This window comes from Cuculus canorus, chromosome 1 (genome assembly GCF_017976375.1).
Source record: "Cuculus canorus isolate bCucCan1 chromosome 1, bCucCan1.pri, whole genome shotgun sequence".
NCBI lineage: Eukaryota > Metazoa > Chordata > Aves > Cuculiformes > Cuculidae > Cuculus > Cuculus canorus.
In genome coordinates this window covers 142,672,910-142,684,980 of record NC_071401.1, presented here as the reverse complement: position 1 = coordinate 142,684,980, position 12,071 = coordinate 142,672,910, and the positions used below count along the sequence as shown (strand labels likewise).

At 44.3% G+C, this 12,071-nt stretch overlaps 1 protein-coding gene across 2 annotated transcripts in view; it reads right to left on the bottom strand.

Annotated features, from left to right (window-relative positions):
* CACNA2D4 (calcium voltage-gated channel auxiliary subunit alpha2delta 4) overlaps nt 1–12,071 on the bottom strand; it is a 133,039-nt gene that overhangs the window by 57,593 nt on the left and 63,375 nt on the right. The window lies entirely within an intron of this gene.

Genomic DNA, 12,071 nt, shown 5'->3' with positions numbered 1-12,071 from the left:
ATTTAAACAGCAAGTGTTCAGAAACCAGCATCTTTCCCAGTGAAGTTACTTTATACTCTAATCAAATAATCTCTCAGTCTTTTTGGTAAAATAAGCAGATGGAGTTAATTAAGTCTTTTGCTGTAAAGCATTTCCTCTGGAACATATTTGTAGCCTTTTCATAGGATCATAGAATCATCAGGTTGGAAAAGACCTCTTGGATCATCAAGTCCAACCTTACCTATCAACCACTAAACAATGTCCCTGAGCACCTCATCTACTTGTCTTTTAAATACCTCCAGCGATGGGACTTAACCACCTCCCTGGGCAGCCTGTTCCAGTGCCCAATGACCCTTTCTGTGAAAATTTTTTTCTGATGTCTGGCCTGAACCTCCCCTGGAGCAGCTTAAGGCCATTCCCCCTTGTACTGTCCTCTATCACTTGGAAGAAGAGGCCAGCACCCTCCTCTCTACAACCTCCTTTCAGGTAGTTGTAGAAAGCAATAAGGTCTCCCCTCAGCCTCCTCTTCTCCAGGCTAAACAACCCCAGTTCCCTCAGCCACTCCTCGTAAGACTTGTTCTCCAGCCCCTTCACCAGCTTCGTTGCTCTTCTCTGAACACACTCCAGAGTCTCAACATCCTTCTTGTAGCGAGGAGCCCAGAACTGAACACAGTATTTTAGGTGCGGTCTCACCGGTGCTGAGTACAGAGGCAGAATGGACCTGCTGGCCATGCCGTTTCTGATACAAACCAAGTTGCCATTGGCCTTCTTGGCCACCTGGGCACACTGCTGGCTCATGCTCAGTCGGCTGCCAATCAACACCCCCAGGTCCTTCTCCTCTGGGCAGCTTTCTAGCCACTCTTACCCCAGTCTGTAGCACTGCATAGGGTTGTTGTGGCCCAAGTGCAGGACCCGGCATTTGGCCTTGTTAAACCTCATGCCACTGGTCTTAGCCCAGCGGTCCAGCCTGTTTTTGTCACACTTCTTCTAATTTCTTTCCAATTTTTCCACCTCCTTTTAAAAGTATTCTCCTCATCTCTCAAAACCTTTGCTCTGTTCTGTATGTATTACCTCACTATTGCCCTACAATAGTAAATACAACCTTTCCCTACACCTCCAAACCAACAACTTCTCACAATAAACTGGCTAGGCTGTGTGACCGTTGTTCCTACTTTATAGATGGAGGCGTATAGAAACACTAGGGCAACACGTGAACAAGTCATTTTGAGGAAGTCAGATTATGGGAAACTACTTCTGATCCCACTCAACCACATTTATAGTAGTATAAATTCTCTGGATTTTAAACAAGAATCTCCAAATTTATGCAATTTTTGGCAAGAGAAACATCTAGCCCTTTATTTAAACTGATGGTCCCCTTCTTGTAGCCTCCATTTTCTCATCCACTCATGGTTTCATACAGTTATCTTTCAGAAGTAATTACCAGATGTAAATGTATTTGATTCCCCAGTTATTCTTTCTCTCTCCTCTTATTTTCATCCTCTCGTGACTGATCATCCCCTTTTCAGAGACTGTCTCTGACCAGCTGCTTTTCAGATTCTCCCTTCTCTGATCTCCTCAACTGTCACTTCTCAGCTGCCACAAAACACGCAAGCCCCCACATCCCCATCTGCTTTTTAAAGGCTTGTTAACATAAGCAAGGGCTTTTCTGCTCACTCTTTACTTTGCAAAACCCAAATCAATCATGAGAAATCACCACGCTGTCAAAGGCTGAGAAGGGGCTGAGGTCAGCACCAACTTGTGGCCTTCCAGGTGCTATGCTGGGGCTTTCAACTGCATTAACAAGTGTATTTTTATTCAGTCATGACTAAAATAATGGAAGTGTATTTTTATTCAGTCATGACTAAAATCATGGAACGCGTCAACTATATGGCAAAAAGGCCTGGCCTTGTATCCAAAGGGAGTGCAGAAGTGAAGAGGGAGTGCCCCAAGCAACTGTCTTACAGCTTGTTTCCTTACTGGTAGTTGTACTGTGGCACACTGAGACAAGGGACTTCTGCTTTTCCCTGGTGATGGAGAAGGGAGTGCAGGCTAGCAGAGTCTCATCTCTTTCTGCTCAAGGTGCCATCGCTTTCTTACAGACTTTTCAAGCTCTAGCTTAAACCCATTTGCCTTTTTACTTCAGATTCCAGCTAAAGATGCATTACCCTAATGGCTAGAAACCCTCTTCTAGTTTTGAACCCTAAATATTTTCATTGTCTATATACAGTACATTGGCTTCATAGAACCTATGTACGTTAGTTTAAATGTTTCCTACAAGATGCAGTTATTACAGCAATCCTATCTGCTGAAGACTTTCTTTCATGTGGTTAAACAGCTGGGTTCTCCCGGGCTCCTCCTAATGGAGATGCACTTCCCTTTACTCTTATCATGTTTCTATCCTGTTTGTACATGTCTCAGCCTGTATTCCTCTGGCCAAAACCATAACAAAACTAGAAGGAGAGGTGTCAGAGAGCTCTGGGCAGGAATGCTAGCACATCTCCATCCCCACTGCGAACACCTTTCTAGTTACATTCGAAGATGATATTTGCTACATCCACAACTGCATCACACCACCACTTGCCATCATCCTACTTTCCTAATACAAAAGATTTCAGCATTTTACCAACATGTTTACCAACTTTGTCCTGATGCGTTAAAAAAACCCACATTCCTTAATTTGGCAAACAGATCCTGAGAACATGCACATTTTAGAGCCAAAGGCTAGAACAAAGGAAGAAAAGGGTGGAGCATAGCAACGTATATCTGACACATGACCAGAGTTGCTGGGAAATGCTGAGTCTACCCAACTGCCTTGCAGCAAGGATCTTAAGACTGAATTTGGTGGACAAAGCGTCTCTAATTTTTGTGTGGGCATCAGGGGGCAACACAGCCTATGCTGAGGATACTCACTGAGACTTGGCAAAACAGGCCCAACAGTTCCCAGAAGACAAGGACTGCCTCTAGCCCTGCTTGCTGTGCCTCCCCTCATAGCTCACAGAGTTCCCAGCTTACAGAAGATTTCTCATATTAGTTCTTAAGAATATGACCTTGCCTGTTGTACCACTGAAATTCATTCTGTTTCTGGTACTCCTACCAAGGTCAAATAAGGCTTTCTCTACAATATCCTGCTCCTTTCTTGTACTAGAGATATCTTCTAGCGTTGAAACACCAGGACACTTTCTTACTGCATATTGCTTGCTATCTGTGCCAGTGTCAAGTTAATGTTAGCACAGACCAATTCCATAGCTGACCATGGGAGAATGCTACAACTAATCCTTTGCTAGACAGGTGGTCTTGCTGCTGCCATCATCCTTTCCAACTTCTGCCTCCCTGCCCCTTACAACTTCTCTACCTTTCATGATCTACTCCAATCTATTGTTTCTTACATAGCAAGTGCTTTACTAAAACACAGAGATGAGACCTTCAAAATTTCTTTTCCTTCCAGGAAAACGGCCATCTGAAAGGAAGCTATTGGGTTAGTCTGGTATGATCTAGCATTAGTGAACTCTTATTGCCTGACTTTCCCCCTAACTACTTGACCATAACTATACCTTCCTTCAAGATCTCCTCTAAAGTGCTACAAACATTACAGAGATCACAGATCTGAGACTGATGAACTAATTTCTCCCCCTTCCTTAACTCTAACTGCTGAATTTCCCTTTTCCAGCCTAGATGGAGTAATCACTGTGAGTGGAGTTGAAAAAAAATCCTTGCTACAAGCCCATGTTTGCATGCCACCTTTCCTGAGGCCAGAGAGCACCCAAGCCCAGCATTGAATGCACAAAGCAGCTTGAGCTGCTTATTCCCAAGCTTGTTTCTTTCCCCAAGGATGATGTTGCTGTCCTTATCAATAATTTGACAACAGAGTTGTCTTTGGTTTTTGGCTCAGACTATAGTGTCCTTGATCTCGACTTCACTCTTGCTGCCCAGAAGCAGCTTCACTTATTTTTTTTTTCCCAAATAGCTGAAGAATCTTTTGCTGTTTGTTTTAGTCTCCTTTACAAGGTCTAACAGAGCTTGATTTGCAAATAAACCTCACTTTATCCTACATTTCCTGACCTCTAAGATGTAGCTTGCTTTGCTGTCTGTTCTTTTTCCATTCCTCACAGGCTCTCTGTAGAGCTAGTTTAAGCAGCCTAAGATTTGCCGGTGGTGGCAGACAGATGAAGGGCAACAGAATCAGGCTTTGCCATTTACTGACTCCTCACAGAAATGTGGGCTCCACATTTCTGAAATGTCCCCAAAAGCTGAACTTCTTCCTTCCCACATCCCAGACTTTGCACTGCTGCCTGTGAAAACAGTGTCAAGACTACCCCTCCACATGCTCCAGGTAAGCAGTTTTGTCCACATCTTGCCTATCTTCTGCACACACATCTCTCCCCTGCCTTCCCACTGCCTTGGGGAAACCTGGCACTTCCCAGGGCTTCCAGGCAAGGGTTCCTAGCCAAGCTCTCCTGCAGGCAGAAGCAGCACGCTCACCTTTCAACTCCCCTTTCCTCTCACACTCTCTGTGCCTCACCACCCAACAGCAAGCCCATACCCACTGCAAACTACCCATCATGCAGCATCTCCGGATGCAGATTTGCTGGTAGTCCTACAGAGTAAGGATAAGGGGGGAAAAAAGGACAATGGTTATCAGTGCAGCCTCTGCACAGTATGGACAGTGAGAGCACAGCGTATGAGCATTAGGGATAACCATGGAATATTTCTGAGAATGTTATTGCAATAAAGCTCTAAGCAATCTGGTCTGATCTCACAGCTGACCCTGCTTTGAGTAGGAGGCTGTCTAGAGACCTCCTGAGGTGCCTTCCAACCAGAATTATCCTATGGTCCTATGAACAGCCTTCTGCATCCCAGTGAGGGAAAGAAGGAGAAGCAAAAGGTCTTATGAGGGGAAAAGGCTAGCAGTAGGAGACCCATTACATAGCCTTACGATGAGAAGATTTGTACTTTAAGTGGATAGGTAGGGCAGGAGAAGAGAACTCAAGAAGGAAATAGGCTGAGTTTGATGGTAAAAGGAATGTATCTTAGATGCAGACTAGAGATGTCCTCAGGTCTGCTAAATTCCTGTGATTCTCACCCTAGAAAACTTGTCTCCTTGTGCCTTGGCTGAATTTAAGCCAAACCGTCTCAGGAGGTATTTCCTATAACCTCTTCTGCCATAATATCTACCACCTTCATCCCTACAGACTGCTTCTGTGATCCCTCTCAGCATCTTCTCACAGGACATTGTTTCTCTACTGAACTACAGGTCCTAAGACAGGTCGTGACTTCAATTATACCTATACCACACCCCAGGCTATGGTCCTTGCATGGACATCACTACATTCCTCCATGTACTGTAGATGCATAGATATGAACTGCTGTGGGGGAAACACACGAGTGAGGCTTTGCAATCGGCCTTGAAATCACGTAGGATTTAGGTGTGCACCCTACTTGGTCAGAGGTGTTAATGCCACTTGCTTGGCAGTCTGTGGATCTTCACACAGCTCTGAATAGGAGGTCCTGACTCGTTTGTGACCCACACAGTTTGTCAGTCCCCCTGAATGCTGGGTGCATATCAACAAACTCAACACACCCAAACCAGCTACATATTGACTACACCTTCTCATCCGCAGGGATTTCTTATGGGCATATCTGCATTCACACACAGAAAACACGTGTGAATTTGTAGCCTCACTACAGACAGGAATAAGTGCAAATTGCTCCATGAATATATGCATCCTTGCACACTCCTAGTTATACACACAGACTGGCATCACAGACACACAGCACACTGCAGAGAAAATGATTGTGTTTGCAAATACGTGCTCACTTGCACAAATCCCCTCACACAATATGCATCTACATATATCCTACATGCAGTGTGCTCTCAAAAGCCCACGTGGCCCTGGGCAGAGATACAGTCCCTTGCTGATGCTGGCTAGGCAGGAGTTAATGCAAGAGGGGTTAGGAAGGAAATTAAAAGCAAAAAAAAAAAAAAAAAGTTGAAAACCCAGCACATGATTCTTCTATCACATCTGTGAATCCTGGAGTGCGAGAGTAATTGTCTGCAATGAGTCAGACCAAAAAGCACAAGGAAATGGTTGCTATGGCAACCCTTGCACTGCTCTAATTCGGCTCAGAATTAAAATGATATCAAATAATTTGCAAGCAAAGGAAACATGGCAAAGATGCTGGGTGCCAACCTAAAAAATCCAGCTATATGCAAGCCTCTTCTGAGCCAGTGTCAAGGGCTCTTTTCCCTTCAAGCATGACAGCCATGGCAATCAGAGGAGCTATAGAGGCGGCAGTGATGAATAACCTTAGGCTTGAAGATTTCTGCTATGTACAGGCAAGAATGGGCTCCTGGCCTGGACCTCCAGCCTGGAACAGGCTCCACGACTGGGAATGTCCTGGACAGATGCCTCAGTAGCAGGCAAAAGAAATCCCACTGCTCACAAGTTGTTATGGTGCACCATTGAGAGAATACCCTGAAATAGCTGGTGAGGGCATGGTGTGGGCAGGGTCATAGAAACTTACCCACAGTGGGGGAATTCTATCTGGGCTGGGTGAAGCTTTGCCTGTTCGGGCTGAGGAAAGGAGGGCTGATTCACTTGATTTTTTCTTCCTGATAAGTGTGCAAACTCTGGCACTCAGCTGAGACTACAAGGAAGTATTTATTCTACAGAACTGGCTGTTGTCTTAGTTTCCTCCCAACCAAGGGCTCATTCCCAAGGCAATAGGCAATGATGACACACACAGGAAGGAGGCACGATCTGTGTGCTGAAGCTCTGAACAATAGATACACCATGGCAGAAAAGGAAACTGCCAACGTCCAGCCAGGATGTGGAAAATGCTACAGCAGATGTGTCAGATACCTATTTTCAGCATTCTTCTGAGAATAAAATAAACATATTTGACCCCCTTGTCACCAGTAACTGTCTATGCATGGAGATATCTGGATGGAGCTTTGCAGGCAGAAGCTTATTCTTTCTGCCTTTTCACTAAACTGGCAGGAGGATAACGAGCTCTGAGCATGGAACCATGTGGCCCCAGCTCTGACACCAAACCTTGGCAAAAGATAGATCTTCTAAGATCAGAGCCAGTGCAAAATAAGGCAACCATCTTACTTTTTTCTGGCTTATGGAATAACTAGTATCTGCTCCAAAACCACCCAAAACAGTAGCTTTTACGCTCACAAATCTCTCCCCCAACGCTCACTATGTAAAGTAGAATGCAGTGGATGGCAGGCAGGCAGGCAGATGGACAGATGAAAGATACAAGAGACACTGGTTTTGGCACACCCATGGCATCGTGTAAGGTTAATATCCTGGCCTGTAGACTACTGCCTCAACCCACAGGCCAGCCAAATGTGTACCAACAGATAACGTCCTCTAGACAGATATCCCGAGAGATGGAGAAGGCATGACTACTGTTAGTACTAAAATCTCTAGCATTTCTGCCTTACTGAGTGCCCTTAATGTTTTCTACAACTGAGATTCAAGGCATAGCCTCTTCAGATGTCTTTCATTTTGTCAGATGAAAGGGATGCCTGAGAAATTTCCTGGGCTTCAGGGAATGCCAGGAGGGAGTAACATCAGGCAGAAACCTGATATAGGGGGTGATAGGCTAAAAATGTGTTGAATATTCTTTCTTCCTGTGCTACCACTAGATGCAGGTGAAACCATGATTTCCATAAAGGCACCCAGGTGATGCCTTGGGAACTCACAGAACTCCCAGCAATGAGACAGCATTGGCACATCTTTCAGCATCAAAATAAAAGCATCATTCCTTCTGCATACTGCAAGACACATTCAAGAGATCAGCTGCTTTCAGGTTTTGTATGGGTAATGTTATGCCAGTCTCCAGGTCAGTCTAGTGAAATAATTTTAATTCTCCAGCTCAGATGCAGTTATTCCCATGTAAAAGGTGCTTATTCCCATGCATTTTAATAGTTTCTACAGGTGCAGCTGTCAGTTTCTAGAGAGGAGGTTGAAATGTTTTATCCACTCAAGCAATAAAACTGTAGGAATTATGTGTAGATTAGTTTGAAAAGATGCCACAGCAACATAACTGCTGAAAAAGCCACCCGCAACTTCTCTCTCTCTGCTTGCTGGTAAGAGACAGCAGGCAGCCAAAAGTGGGGACCAAGGCAGAGGATGGAGACATGTCAAGATGGTTAGTAATTACTTTTCAAATGAAGAGCTTCCATCAGAATGAGAGAGGTTGGACTTTAACCAGTGGTATAATGGCAAAATTACTTCCCATTATCTATTTTTCAGACTGATTGATTTCAAATACTTTTGAAAAAAATCTAAGCTTTTTGAAAATCTGCTCCTGCTGTGAGTACAGAAAATACTGTCTGAAAATACTGCCCTTAACTCAGTGTCCCAAAACTCTCTGTAAAATAGACTCTATATCTCTTCACTCACCCTTGTCTGAGCTTGCCCAGGACTCTCCTCAAATACATCTGTATATACTGTTGGTGTCATGAGATAATGATTTAGATATGCTTCAATCACTGCAGATAAGAACTAGGAGTAATTTCCAATATGAACAGAGGAAAGAGATAGCATATAAAATAAACCTGCATCTCTCAAGTGCTTGTTTGGATTTTTTTTTAACTGGGCACCACGGAGCCTGTGAACACCCTGTGGTTTGCTGGTATCAGCTGCTTCCCATCTCTGAGATACAACCACCATGGCAAGGAGCCTAATGGAAAGAAACTCCTACCTGCCCCTATTGGGACTGGCAGCCAGCTGACAGCCATGTAAGTTGAACAGTGAGAAGCTCAGGCAATGAAAGAGACGTCATACACAGCCCAAAGTGACAGCTAAACTCCTGCACAGATTCCAGCAGTTTCACTGGGGCTTTAAATCACTAAAAGCTTCTGTCAGTAGCTACATGTGATTTCTGTAGCATATCCCCTCAAGATCAGAAAGCCCCAGGCTACTGACTCACAGGAGAGAGCAGATGACAGTGCTATCTGGGGCAGGACTTGGCTTGGAGAGAGTGCCATCACAATTCCTTATTTTTCATTTCCAACAAAGTTAGTGTGCGTGAAAGGTACTGGAATGACATCCCAAGAGAACAGCTGCCTTTAATTAATTATAATTAATCATCCAGGCATTACTTAATGTTTGCATAGTGCTTTGAAGTGTCGAAGCACAATATAGCAAGTAGATGTTACAAACTCCAAGAAACAGGCATAGCCAAGGTGCAGGTAGGTTTGCCTGTGTGGCTTCCCACCAAAGAGACCACACCAACTCAGCTTACACAAATGGACCCTGTCTTGGCTCCACTATGTCCTCCAGGAGAACCTTAAACCCTTCGTTCATCCCCCCTGTGCCCCAGGTACACAGTCTCGGCCAACAGGAGAAGGAGAGGGATGGGTGAAACAGGGAGAGGATAGGGCAGAGGAGACCACTTGTTGCTCCTGAATTTGGCCACCTCCTGGTCTGTCTTTGTGTGGAGTAACTCCTTTGATGGCAAGAGTAGTATCTCAGTCTTACCTCCAAATATGTTCTGAGATTCCCTACTGAGCCAAGCTAGACTGAAACAGTCTTAAGGAGACCCTGTACTTTCCCTTCCATCTCTTTCCTCAGCGCTCAAGCCTGGCTGCTCTCTAATCCCAGCTGATTGCTCCCTCGTGCCCAGATGACATCCAGGCCTGTGTCATCTTCATGGACACTTGATTTTACTAGTTTGCCTTTCTCTGCCTTGGCTGGAGACTGCCATTCAGCTGCCAGAAGAGAAGGGGCCCAATGCTCCTTGGCACTAGCATTCTCCCCATGGGGGCAGTGGGGATGTTGCCCCCCACCTCCATAGGAATGGCTGTAAACCCTAGAGCTTAATTTTTCACTGTATGCACAGTGAACATTTCAGAGCTCTTACAAATTCCCCCCCAAGCAGTGTCAAGTCAAATAAGTGACAGTAACAATGAGTGGCAGAATGACAGGCCTGTTCATATCATCTGTGCTTCTACAGGGGCACACAAAAAGCTTCTATTGTTCCCCTTTCACAGAACTGTAACACCATTTACCCACAAACTACAAGTTTACCCAGATATTTGGCCTTCCAAATCAATAAACCAATGTTGGGTACCAAACTGACTTCTGGTAGTATCCTAACTCTAAATAAGCACAGTATCAAGCCTATTGAGGGCTGACACCATCAAAATAAGAAAACCACAACAATATTCATCATATTCTGCTCTGATTGCCTTTTGTCATGTCTCTACTTCCTCCCCTTCCCTCCCCTCTCTCCTGTAGCCAGAATGGTATTACAGCACTGCCTAGCATCCTTTGCGCTGCAGCCTCCATTGTGGGATGAAGTCCCCCAAAATTAGGTCCTAGCCACTCAGGATGATGTGGATACTCCACATCAGTGTGAGGTGAGGTGAAAAGACCTACATCCTTACTCTCGAAGCTGCTGTCCTCAAGATCAAACAGTAGTGAAACAGGTAATGTGACCACAATTCTTTTATCTTCCTTTTTGTTATTTTTTTTTTAACCACTACTGGTATTATGAAAGATTCAGACAATGAATCTAGTCACTACTAGAAACAAAGCAGATGGTAATGTAGTACTTTTTTGCTCCCTGAAACCCCACAAAATGTGTTGCAGATCTGCATCCAAGGCAGCAGATGGGACATACATCAGCAAACCCTTTCACTCCCACTGAAGTCAACAGGGGCTACAGCTGGGGGCGTGAAGGATTTTGGACCCTTTGGGAGAAATTATTTCCCTCTGTGCTGCCTTGCGGCCCATACTTTGGTTGAAATATGCATAATTTTCCTCACCACGTAAGAAACAGGGAATAAAAACACCCAGCGGAATGCACCACATGTCAAAGTAAGCAGAAGACGCTTGAGGTCAAGTCACCTAAGTGCCTGCTAGGGGCAGGGATTGTGGTACCTTTAGGGAAAAAGCAATCGAGATTTAATTTCTGTGTATCAACTTCTGTGCTCACTGAGGATTTGTTCCATAACATTCCCACAAATGACAGAAATTTTTCCTTATTGTTAGTGTTTTAATGTGATTTCTTCTCCTACCCTCTGCTGCTTTCTCTGCTCTCTTCTTCCCTCTACAGAGGATCCTGCCCCTTCACAGCATGTCCACACAGTCAATTCAGCATTCAGCATAACTGAGGGGGTGGAAATCTCCACAGGGGTTGTGAAAAGCTCTGCTAACGGAAGAGAAATGGCTCTGTCAGGGGCAGATCCTCCTGTCACTTGTTCTTTCTCCAGCTCTTCCACCTAGAAGTTTGCTTCTTTGCATTTATACTGAATGCCAGATGAACTGTTCGAGTGCTTCTGCTCTAACTCACAGATCAGGAAAAGGAAGGAAAAGAACCAAGAAAATACATCTTTTTCTTTAAAAAAAATGCTTTTTCTCCTTCCAAATTCATGCTTAGAAAAAAGTTCCAGTGCTGCACAAAGACCCTTCAGTGCTATTTCATTCTCTGCTGGTTACATTCATAACATTGCCAGCTGGTATCAGTTTTGAGAGCAGTTTCTATGACCCAAGCACCCACTTACCATGAACACGGGTCTCTGGACAGACTTCACAGTAATTTTCTGACTTTGGGCTTGAAATGGTGGTAAATTAGTGAAAAGTGCTATTTCATAACACCCCTCCTTTGGCTTATAAGTACTTTCTCAATGCTCAGCTGATACTTAAAGAGTAGTACACTCAACTGGAATTTACTGAAAGCCTGGAAATTAAGGAATGCTTTATAAGATGAAGTTAAACTGCCATCATTTTACTGACTACTACTATGGAAGACCATTGTATCCCACATAACCTAGGCAAAAGCAATGGTTGACTCTCATTCTGAAGATATCTGCCATATGGTCTTCTCTCTACTGGATAGTCCTGTAACAAAAGTCATCTCTGTTCTACTCAGTCATCCCTTCCACTGTACAGGACTCCATTAACACTAACCATTGTTCTACCAGCAGCTTTGCATCTTGGCATGTTTCTGGTGATAATTACTCCATTACCTGTTCTGTCAATCTTTTTCCTTAGTAAATGCTTCCAGGTCTAAAAAAAATTCCACTGAGCTACATCTTCTCTTCCCCAATACTCCTACACAGAACATTTACATTG